The sequence below is a fragment of the Sardina pilchardus genome, chromosome 11, assembly GCF_963854185.1.
Source record: "Sardina pilchardus chromosome 11, fSarPil1.1, whole genome shotgun sequence".
NCBI lineage: Eukaryota > Metazoa > Chordata > Actinopteri > Clupeiformes > Clupeidae > Sardina > Sardina pilchardus.
Window position 1 is genome coordinate 1,697,551 of NC_085004.1, and position 12,633 is coordinate 1,710,183.

The following is a 12,633-nucleotide window of genomic DNA, read 5'->3' on the forward strand; positions in this document are numbered from 1 at the left end:
AATATCCATGTTTAAGCATGTGAGGGGAGCCATAACATCAAAAACCTTGTGCTACGCTTGGCTAACAGATGATCACTTTTGTCAATTAAAAGATATTGAAATATTGAGGATGATGCTATGTCACAATTAGTCCAGAAAAAAGCATGGTGATGATGATGGTGGTTATTGTTATTATTATTATTATTATTATTGTTATATGTAGCATATAACTGTTAGGCCTTCATGTAGGCCTACTTACCACATAGCCTACCCTTTACACATCCTTTTATTAACCTAATCTTGGGGAAGAAGGTTAGTGCATGTCTCAGAGTAAGGATATTTCACCAAGTTAAATGCACACTTCAGGAAATACTTCCTTTTTACCTTGTATAGTTGACATCCAGAATGGCGCATGGATCAGCACAATTTTGTGTCACTTTGAATAGCAATGGACTCAACAATTTTCAATTCTGCTTAGCGGCATTCATCTTCGTAGTGTATTCTGCTCTTGATATCACAAAAGTGTCCTCAGCGTTTGAATCCCTGATCACTATTGGCTGCCATAACATCAGTCACTTGCAGTTGTTTGAATATTATTGCATTCTAGATTCAGCCCCAGTGGCGGTAAATAAACCTACCTTTCAAGAATATATTTTACATGCTGTATAGGTCTGAAAGTGTAACTCCGGCTACAAATTGACCCCAGAGACAGTATTTTTTTCGTTGATCAACCACTACAGGTGTTTAATAGTCTTCTGTAATAAATTCTAGGTTAGCTAAACATTGTTGGTGCTTCATTTTATGTAGAGACCCTGAGCAAGCTACTGACAAAGATGCTGTTTTGAACAATATTGATAAATGATCATCACTTTATGCTATTTATACCGTTATCTCTGAACCGTTTGAGTCCTAGACTATTTTCAGCTCTTATCTTGGTCATTGTGAGGGCCATTTATGCTACAACCTGGTTTTCTTTTCCAGGACAGCCTAGCCTACCCAAATCTGGCATGTATGATAATTGCACGTCTTATGTCAGTTTTATATCAAGGAAAAATGAAAAATCACTTTTTTTCATGTTTTTACATTCAAGTCATCAGGAAGCATGCCAGTAGATATATCCACATTTGTGTAAGTGGGATTGTTTGGAATCTCTGGCAATATAAGAATCATGTACAATGCATGCAGATAAAGAATTTCATTGCACTGGTCTTGTTTAGAGATAATCCACACAATACTTATAGCATATCGCCAAATACCTAGAGACAGAAGCTACATGCTCAGAAACATGCAAGTTTCATGCAGACATAGCCGGAGTCAAGGACAAGAACATCGATACCCATGGGAAGACTAATATTCTTTATGAAAGTGGTGTTAATAGAAAATAGTAGGGTCCAAGTAACAATCCCTGAGGTACACCATAGGAGAGGTGATGGGAATTGTTGCCTACACTTGTTCCTGCCAAGACACACTGAATGAACATCCACTGATGTACAGTTCCAATCAGCTGAGTACCTCCAAGTTCGCCAAAAAGAGGATGATGTCAAGGTTCATTGTGTGAACTAATGACTGAGAAGAAGTGTCATTAGTTCCCCCAATGCTTCAGTCACAGATAAAAGGCAGTTTTAGTGTGACCACTCTTAAAAAGACTGCATAGACTGACAGAACAGGAAGAAGGGAGACAGGTCTATGGCCATCATCCTCCACATCAAATTATGAAGCTTTTGTAAATGGGCCCTACAACATGAAACCAGGACTTATTAAAGGTCCCATATTATACTTATTTTTCAATAAGTCAAAATAGACATATGGGTTGCACAAAACATGTCCCTGACGCTGTTTGCAAATAAAATCTCTCAGATTACACATCATCAGCAGTTCCATTCTTGCCAGTTTCAGTCACTTTCAGAATAGGCTGTTTCTGGAGCCTGCCTTAAGTTGTTGTTGGCCATGCCCCACTTCGGAACTGATTCCATGTTTATGTCAACGGGCAGCATGGTTGTAATGTAAGCCAGGGAATACGAGATGGTGTCGGTGACACGGTGACGGAAGATTCTCCACCAGAAAGCTTCCAACTGCCAGTGACAAAATACAATTTGTTATGCATAATAAAGAATGTGTGACAAACATTGTTGAAAGTAGCCTACTAGTCTAACATTTTCGTTTTAATTTGCTTCTTTTACTATTTTATAATTTTATTTTTACTTTCTGTTTGTAAAATTCAGCACTTTGGTCAGTGCAAGCTGTGTTTAAATGTGCTATAAAAATAAATTTCATACAACCATGCGGATATCGTTTCCAACACCGCTCCCACTCGTGTCATATTCAAATGGCAACAATGAGACGTGTCCTAGGGAGTTTCTGTTTGTATACACTGTACTTGAAATATGGATGATATCAGGAGCGTAAAAGATGTTATTTTACGGATATTTTGTGTAGCTGTTGGAAACGATAGGCTACAACCAAAATGGAGGATTGTTGATAGGAAGTTCCTAACCTACAGTAGTGGGTGGGAATTTTGGGTGGGTAGTCAGCACCCTATATGGCTCTGGGGGTAGTAATATTCAAATCTCCCTTATTGTGACGACTCAATAAGGGAGATTTCTGACCAGCTCACAGAAGCGCATAGCTTCTGACATCAACCTCTCATCTCAACTACTGTAATCCACAAAAACTCAACGCAAGGTTTTATTTTGCACCTGGAATGTCTGCAGAAGCATCAGAGACCCTAACGGAAGCACACAAAAGCACAGAAAAAAGTGAGCATTATATGGCCCCTTTAATAACAAATACTAAAATCTCTACACACTTCCATCAGGTCACACATACACATCTCATATATACTTCATACATATAGCATTTAAACAATGGGAGTTGCAAGGAGATTCCTTGTGAATCCAAACCAGTTGTCTCAGATGAGTTCCATAATTGTACATTTAGTTTATGACACTATGAATTTGGGCTTTACTCTCTTTCTGTGGTATTTAAGTCTTGTAGGGACAGTGTTCTCCCAAAGTTCTCTCACTCATGGAGTTAGCTAGGAAAGCAAAAATATTCATTTCCAAAACCAAAATTGGGATGCTGTGTAAAATGTCAGTAAAAACAGAACGTGCTAATCTGCAATTCACATAAAGCCATATTTAGTAGCAAGAACATAGACAATGTTGAATTTGATGCCAGCAATACATCAACAAAAAGCTGGAAATTGTGTATAATGTTAAAGCAATTACAAGGGGAAGCATTTTACAATTACACATTTTACATACACAGCATAATTGAGTGTAAAAAAAGCACTTCAGAGTCTCTCAGAAGTAAAAGAATAATGGCCCTCAGCGTAAATTGCTAAGAACTTGGGGATTTTATCATCTATAGTATTATCTTTAAAATATGAAGAGAATCAACAGAAATGTTTGTACGTACTGTAAGGAGGGCTAAAGCATCAGACCTGTTTCTATAATAATAATTTTAAAAATCAATGCATAGGCTGTGGAAAACTTCCAATTAACATTGTCTATGAACATGTTTTATGCTTATGGTTAAACCTACACCATGTAATTAAATCAATAAATAATTCAAAAACATATCTAGACGTGATCCAGAAACTCTACTGTCTTATCTGGGCCCAAGCTCGTGTACAGCAGGTGAACCAAGGCAAACTAGAAAACTGCTCTGAGTAATCACAATGTGTAATTTTGTTCTGGAAATCATGGAGTCCACATTATCCAAACTAAAGAAGAGAGGGACTATCCAACTTCTTATGAGTGCACAGTTCAACGCCTGCATCTATGATGGTGAGGTGCATTTCCCAACTATCCAAGACTTATAACAAAGACCAAGATTTTGCAAACGCTCTCCAGCTATGAGGCGTGGGCTACACATGTGAATATATCTTTTTCCTCATTTCCTCTTTATGATTAAATACTATAAAGTACTATCTAATGCTGAAAATATTTTAGGTTAATCTACAATATGGGCTAAATTCATTGCACTTTCCTTTTGACAATGGACAAATTCATTCCCTTTCTCCTCAGCTTCCAGTAACAAACAGTGCTGATATTGTAGACATTTTCATAGGCCTTTTTCAAAGTGATTTAAATGAGGTAATTTCCTTTCAATTATTCACAGTATTCTTTTTCCAACGAGGGTACTCTCATTTATATGTGATATTGCACATATATGAGGGTACTGAAGAGAAATAAGTGTGTGTGTGTGTGTGTGTGTGTGTGTATGTGTGTGTTAATGTGTGGGTATGTCTGTCTGTGTGCACATCACTAAACAGACCTGGGATGATTTTCAAAAAGAAGCAGAGATTGAGAATGAAAGGAGATATGCACTTTTCTGTTGGTTTGTACATACAATAAATATGTCAGTGTGTGTGAATGTGCTTCTGAAAATGAAGAGAGAGAGGAGAGGAGAAGAGAGAGGAGAGAGAGAATGAAGAGAGGAGAGAGGAGAGGAGAGAGACGGCACATGCACAGAGAGGTAGAGACAAAGACGGTGAATAGACCATGGCCACTACTGAACAGTCTATGTTTTCTTTTTTTTACTACAAACGCACAGACCCATACGAGAAATCTATTCCAAAAAATATGTACTTTCTCATCATTTCTAGCATCCCAACTCCAGCTGTAAAATACATGCCAGAGGAGAATGCCATGGGGAAGAGCTACGCTGCGGATTGCCATGTATGATGACTTTTCAACATACTCAGACAATGGCACGCATGCTCTACAGTATGTCCTGTAACACACACAAGCACAAACTCACACCGTCTCAGTTTTGCTGTATATATTTGGTTTTGAGTGCATATTTTATGTGTTTCATGTTTAGCTTATGGTTTGTTTGCCTATGTATTTATCGTGCTGCCCTTTGCCCAAATTATGTCTACTAATGTTTTGGTTTTTTACTAAATAAGCCTGTTTTAAAGAAGTAAGACATATTTTGTGATGTTATGGCATCAGAATAAATTGCTGTGCGAGTTGTAACGATGTGCAAGTTGCAATCCTGCATATACTTTTTGTGGATCTTTTCATGATACACAATTTGCACAATGGATTGTTAAATGGTCAAATATTTGGTCATTACATTTATGTCATTTTTTTAAAGTGTTCTCTCTATAATTGAATGACCTGAAATTGATTTGATTTTACAGCCATGTGAAGGACCTGTCCTTTCCACTAGTTTATCTCTGTGCAGCTTTGTGATCTGGTTCTGTGAAAAAAAACTGGAAAAACTACTTTTTACAGTTTTTGTTTGTTGTTGCTGATTAAATTGTGGAAGTACAATGTTCAAAACAGGGCCCCTTTTTCACAATTAACACAGCACCACATCCATAATCCCTCAGATCTTTTGCAAAATTAAACACTTCAGTCAAAACTATCCATATATTTATGAAAGCTCTATTTTGTTTGTATGTTTGTCACACAATAAACAAATCTGTCATATAGCAGCCAGTGTGATTACTCATCTGATTGCATTTCCTTGAGTGTGTGCTCTCTTTTACTCTCAGAGGTATTGTTTAAGTATGAGAGGATAATTTGGAGAACAGGGATATGCAGACCAAACACAACACACAATACCAGATTTATACACCGAAGACGTTGTTTCTCTAGTCTCTACATTGTAAAATCACTGAAAACATCTATCCATTTCAAAATGCAGTATTTTACACTGGAAGTCAGAGCAGAACACTTCTTAATAGAATATACTGCGGTGAAAGAGCGGTGTATTCAATTGTAGAGACACAAAAGGTAAAACAAAACAGAACGAAAATAAAAATCCTTCCACAGATCCAGCTTAAATTTGGTGAGATGTCACATCACTCATTCTTTGTGTTGCTCAAATCTCATCTGATACATTTGCAAATGGTGGTCTTTGTTCACATACTCCTCCAGGTCTGCCTCTATCTCTTTCTCTACGTTTACCTCGTCCTCCACAGACTTCCCCTCTCTCTTCTTCAGCCCTGTCTCTCTCAGTGCTACATTGCCTTCAGTTTATGTTAAAGAAAGGGGTTCACCTGTCACCTTTTACAGTGCTTAAGACTGATTGTTGAGTTTACTGTTATGCACCTGAGTGCATATACACCCAATAGTTGTGTTTGATCAATTGAGTGTGTTATTTTAAAAGGTGGTGCTTATAATTGTAAAGAGAAGACATTATCTGAGATTTATCTGTCCAGAGAAATTTTGTGTTTTGTAAATCAGTGTGTGCAGAGTTGGCAAAAATTAAATCTAATCTGGGCTGTATCTAAAGTAATCTGGGCTGATGTTTTGCACCTTGGTTGTAAGGTTTAGCTATATAGAACACTTTTGATGTTAGTGTTTAAACAATAAGGGGAAAAATGCAAACATTATTTATGTACAGTATATCTTAAATAAATACATGTAATATAATTTGTCATCGCATTAAGTTTTTAATCTCATCTGAAAATGACTGGGAACACAAAAAGATCCATTTTGCAGGTCGTACTGTAAGTGTGGTTGTTTCAACAAATAGCAGACTAGTGTGAATTTACTAGTTTTGTTATTTCAATAACCAGCTTAAAACATTTTTGATGGCATAATTGTACTGTACTGTACTGTGACCTCAGCATAACATAACTGTATATTTTAACATTCCTCTATTTCATTTTCTGCTGTAGCCCACTGCTGTTCTGTGCCTGAACAATCAATAACAGGTTTCCATGTTGTTGCAATGTTGTTGTGAATTCTTAAAACCCAGCAGAAGTACTTTCTTTTCAAAGTTATGCCTGGGCCATTTGCTTTTTCTTGTTGGAGATTTTAAAAGTTTTTCATTTGTCATCCTGAAAATGTTTCAAATTCTAATCATATTTATTCCACATGGGCTCATTCCACCCATTGATGTTTGTCTTGTTTTCCTGTCATTGTTTCAGACTTTTTCCATTTGATAGACTCATTTGTTAACTCAAAGTCACTTATTATTCTGGAATAAGGGATTTCAACAGCAGATCAATTGTTTGATTTATTTATCATATGTATTGGATGTGTCAGAGACACAAGTGCTCCATAACTGTCGCTCTGTTTAACAATACTATTCAACTATAAGCAACTGAGCTTCATGTTGAGGTGTTATTGTGTGTGAGCTTTAATGTTCTATTCTATTCTATCCATCCAACAGAATCAGGTTATGGAAACAAAAAAAAATGAATAAGAAAAAAAGATAAACTCTCAAATGGCATCGACCAGCATTTTTGTGTGGTCTGGATTGCAGTCTGATTTGTAAAACTGAGTGTATTATGAGGTCGTGTGAGACAGTGTAGCTGATAAGGTGCCTCGGAGCCCACTGTACTATAAGCCCCCTAAATAAAGTGTGCAAGTTGCACAAGCGCTGTGAGATGTGATACAGTAGGAGAGGATTTGACTCTTAATTGGCCTATGCTCTCAATAGGCTCTGTATTGAATGTGGGACCTGTTACAATATCGATCTGAATTACTCAGAGGTCTTTATGCGTTCTATTGCCCTCGAGAGTAATCGGATACGTCAGTCTGTCTGCGTGGATGTCTGTGTGTGTGTGTGTGAGAGTGCGTGTGAGCACTGCTAAAACTGCTTATCTAACCAAGTGTTATTAACCTTACAGTAAGATAGAAAAAATCTTGTTCATATTGTAATTGTATTATGGTATCATATAAGATTAAAACATTTGGTTAAACACACACACGTTTTTGCAGTGTGTGTGTGTGGGGGGGGGGGGGGGGGGTTCCCCTCCTACGTGATCATTCAGACTTTTTCACTGTCTTTAACATTACAACATCGAGGGGAGAACTGCAGTCACCTGACTTATTTTTTGTTTTGTTTTGTTAGAAGTTTTCAGACAACTGTCTCCCTCTGTCAGTATAACATTAGATTAATATCTAATATGTCGGCCGAACACCTCGGTTGAGCTCACCTTAGAATGTCTCAGTTCTGTTGGCACAGTTCACTAGCTTTGCATATTAACATGTGGTACTTCAAGGACAAACAAATACTATAAAGCTACTTTGGATGTGTCATCAGTCAATAGGGCCGGACTTATTGACTGTGGTACGCACGTTCTGTGCACTTGGTATCGTAGTGCTCACTTGCTGTTGGTGTCCTCTCCAAGTCTATGCTCATAATTAGCTGTTCTGAGTAATACTGAGTTCTCATTTGCCTTTGTTGTTCAGCATATTCTAAATTGTGCTTTTCATATGGCACTGCAAATGAATATGTACTACAGTATTTTGGGCCCTTTTACCCCTTAGTGTCAGACCATTGCATCCCCCTCCTTCACCCCGCCTGGGTGCTCCCCTCTCCACTCCACTCCACTCCACTCCTCTCCACTCAGGGAAAGAGAGGTATAACGGAAGTGGCTGAAAATGAACTAAGAAAATGTATGTTAATTGTTTGTGTGTATGTGTGTGTGTGTGTGTGTGTGTGTGTGTGTGTGTGTGTGTGTGTGTGTGTGTGTCTGTGTGTGTATGTGTGTGTGTGTGTGTGTGCGTGTGTGTGTGTGTGTGTGTGTGCGCGTGTGTGTGTGCGTGTGTGCGTGCGCGTGCGTCTGTGTGTGCGTGCATCTGTGTGTACATGTGCATGTGGGTTCATGGATGTGTTTGTCCAGGTTCCCGAGAACAGAGTCAGATATCATGACATATCCAGTTGAATGTAGGACACTTTAATCACCTTTACTAGTTCTAGTAGAGGCTTATTCTTCACTGCATGTTTATCATGCTTTGGCTCTATGTGCAAAACAGGTAAACAGACATAAGTGACGGCTTTGTGAATATTTTTTATTAGTTGCGATCAGCAGAAGACAAAACACACAATGTTACCATGTTTGCATGATGGCACATGCATTTTCAATTCGACACAATAAATGCTGACTGAACACCAGACCAGGAAATTATTTTTTTTAAATACTACTACTACTTCTAATAATAATAATGATAATAATAGAGAAAATAGAGTGTCATCATAGTTCAATATGTATTTATAAAGTGATGAATTGCAGTGGCTGCAGACTCAGAATTCAGAACATCCAAAAAAGACATGACAGACCACATACATAGACACACACACAGATCTGAACGATAAATTAACTCTCATAATGGCTAATATTAGGATTATCCTTTGTTTCATGTTCCAGTGGATTTGACTGCTTTCTCTGGCACACTATTCCAGAGGTAAAACCTCTTATGTGTCGTCCCAAAGAGTACACATTGAAGGACGGATAAAAAGGTGAACGGAATCAGCCTAGAGGGGGGGGGGGGGGGGCATAGTTTATCATAAACAACTCTCATCTGAAATGCACAATTAGTAACAATGCAAAAGATGCACAGCATTTTATATGGATCTGATTGACCACTGTACTCCAAACTCATAGAGGCTGTGAATCATCTTAGATAGACGTCCTGCGTAACGCAGAACAGACAGACCACAGGTCACGACACCCCAGAGCCACTCACGGGCCACTCACGGGCCACAGGCAGTCCAGAGACTCAGGGGGGAAACACACAAATATGAGGGCAGCGAAATAAAAGTCTTACAATACTTTCAATACATTATTTGAAATTGATTTGTGTTTTCTTGCCCACCTTGACATTTTGCGTGATATGGTTTGATAACAAATGGATATGTGTTTTGTATTTTTGTTCGTAACCAGATCATATTTAGTAAAGTTTGGTTTACTGGACTGGAGTACATTTAGATAATTGAGGTGATGCCTGACAATCTGAGACTACACCAGTTTCTCAAGTCTAGAGAGTTAAGTGAGCAGCACACCTGCAGACACACTAGGAAAGATAATATCTGAACAACACTGCCCGACAGGAACCAGTATATGCTTTTAGCGGCCTTTTATAAACTTGAACTTGAATACCTTCTCTAGAAAAGCAGCAGTTATCTAGAGTGAACAGTAATTGATTATCATTGAGGGACGGACAAGTGTTAAAGGAAAGGATGTGGGATACCTGAAAAGTAATTTGGAAAAATGATTGCATCAACATATAAAACACAGTAAACGCCTGGGCTAATAATAATAATAATCATTATTATTATTTTATAGTTCCCTATTGTAAATCACTCCTCTGACTTCATTTATGATCCAGATTGTTTTTATTAACATTTAGTGATGGAATCACCACACAATATCCATTTGATTTCAGAACAAAATGATTCATACCCCTGGCAAATATTGATTAAATGTTGATTTTCTGACTTATACGTTTGTTCTGACTGAACATGACAACGATTCTAGACTGCACCTGTTCAGCAGCATTCCGTGTTTTGAGGCAGGAACGATTATTTGCCTTCACTCTGCCCTCACTCTGGATCACTTTTTCGGCGGATTGAGGTCTGGACTCTGGCTGGGCCACTTTAAAATGTTGATATCGTTCTCTGTTAACCATTTCTTGCCTTGTTTGGCTGTATGTTTTGGATCATTGTGTGGTTTAATGGTCCAATGCCGCCTTTTGGGGTAGGTCCTTGGCAGACTGCCTGATCTTTTCTTCCAAAGATCTTAATGTAGCCCCTTGTTTTAGTGTTATCATTGACTTTGAGAAGGTCACCAGGTCCCATTGTCTGAGAAACACCCCAAATGAATATATTTCTATAGCTTTTCTCCACTGTGGGTGGGTATGGTGTTTTGGTTGTTGAAATGCTCACCTGGAGCATTTGGTCATCATAGATGCTGATTATGGATCACACTTCTCCAAACTTGCACAACTCAGCTAAACCTTTATAAGGGTACATCTGGACAAAGAATTTAGCTTACGCTGGTTTTTTTTTTGTGTGTTTGTTTTTTGACCCAGCGACATGACCCAGGGAAATGGAGTTTGCCATTAAAAAAGAAGGTTAAACCCCAATGACACCATATCCATTTCAAGTGTGGAGATGAGAAAATTATTATTTTGGGATGTTTTTCAACCAGTGACCTGGTGACCTTCTCAAAGCAAATGGTAACACTAAAACAAGGGGCTACATTAAGATTCTTCAGGAACAGATCAGGCAGTTAGCCGAGAGATCTGCCCCAATAGGCGACGTTGGACCATTAGACCACACAATGATCCAACACATGCAGCCAAATAAGGCAAGAAATGGTTAACAATATCAACATTTTAGAGTGGCCCAGCCAAAGTCCAGCCCTTTATCCGTCAAAAAAAGTGAGCACAAGGCCAGAATTATGGCAAATAATCATTCCTGCCTCAAGGATCGCAGCTCTAAAGGTGTACAATCATTGTGTAGACATGGGGAGGCTTGGTAGGTATTATAAGAACCGTTTTAAGAGTTGTGAATGCAAATAAAGACGTCTCCATTGATTATTTAAAAAGCGTAGGCCTATGAATAATTTTGGACAGGTCATTTTTCATAAAAAAGTTAAAAAGATATTTTTTTGATTCCATGTTTCTACCACATTGTCAGCATCTAATCAATATTTACCAGGGGTAGGAATAATTTTGTTCTTAACTGTATATGGTTTTGTACACCACATTTTATTTCGGATCATAAGACGTCAGTCCTACAGTCACTACACTCCATCAGGAATATTCCTAAACAGACCGCTGCACAGCTTCAACACACCTGCAATAAATCAGTTGGGCCCTGCAAGAGTAACGGTTGATTTTTTGGACATATTAAATTTGCTTAGGTTGTGGAGCAGTAACAATGAGAAAACATACACGTGTGTTATTGAAAATGTTTGACAATGTTTATTAAGACTTTTATTTACATCAAAATAGGTTATTGTATAACACACAAGTAAGCAAAGGAACAAACACAACTTTTAATAAACTTAATTGTGTACAAAACGGCTAATGCCCAAATACACTCTGTATGTACACCCAAAGGAAAAACATCACACAAATAATCTGCTTTGTAATAAAAACAAACAAGTTCTACCATACCATTTCCTTTGGAATATATGTGACCTAATGAGACTCGTCGCGTCCTTACTCAACAATTAAGTTGATTTATTTTGGGTCTTCTAAGCCTTCTCTTGCTTTGTTTACTTCTGTAATGTTATGTGTTTTTTAAGCTCGTAAGACATGTTCTGCATGTGTTACGATAATTTCACAAATGTATTTATATTACAAAAAAAGTTGCTTTCTTAAATGTCATTCCATCTGGAACACTCCTACATGAGAAGGAGATAAGTGCATACTGTTACAATGTAGCCTGCTACACTACTGCTGATCTTCAACAATCTGTTTTCAATACAAACACAATATTAACATCCAATTTGCAGCTCAGACACTTTAGTTCAGTGTAAACAGAAGAGGAAATGATTAAGGTAGATGTCATAACAGATTTCAACCAGTCACAACCTCTACTCTCTAGGCATCTTTACCTTTGAAGTACACAACAGTTCACTTACATTTTATTTATTGACAGATATAATGCTAAGTCACTTTCCCAGTGAGACAGTGGCCCCCAAAGAAATATGAGTTGCTTCAGAAAATAATTCCCCAACTTTTCACGATGAACATATTTATGAACGTTTTGATTGCTAATACACTCCTGGTCATATGTGGCATTATAATTCTGTACAACAGTGAAGTTAGGCATGCCAGATACTTCTGAAACATTGCTTACTTAAGAAATATTATAAGGGTTCAATTAATGTCGTGCATCATTGTCGTCATCATATCATCATCACCTTCATCATTATCATTTTTGACTAATTGA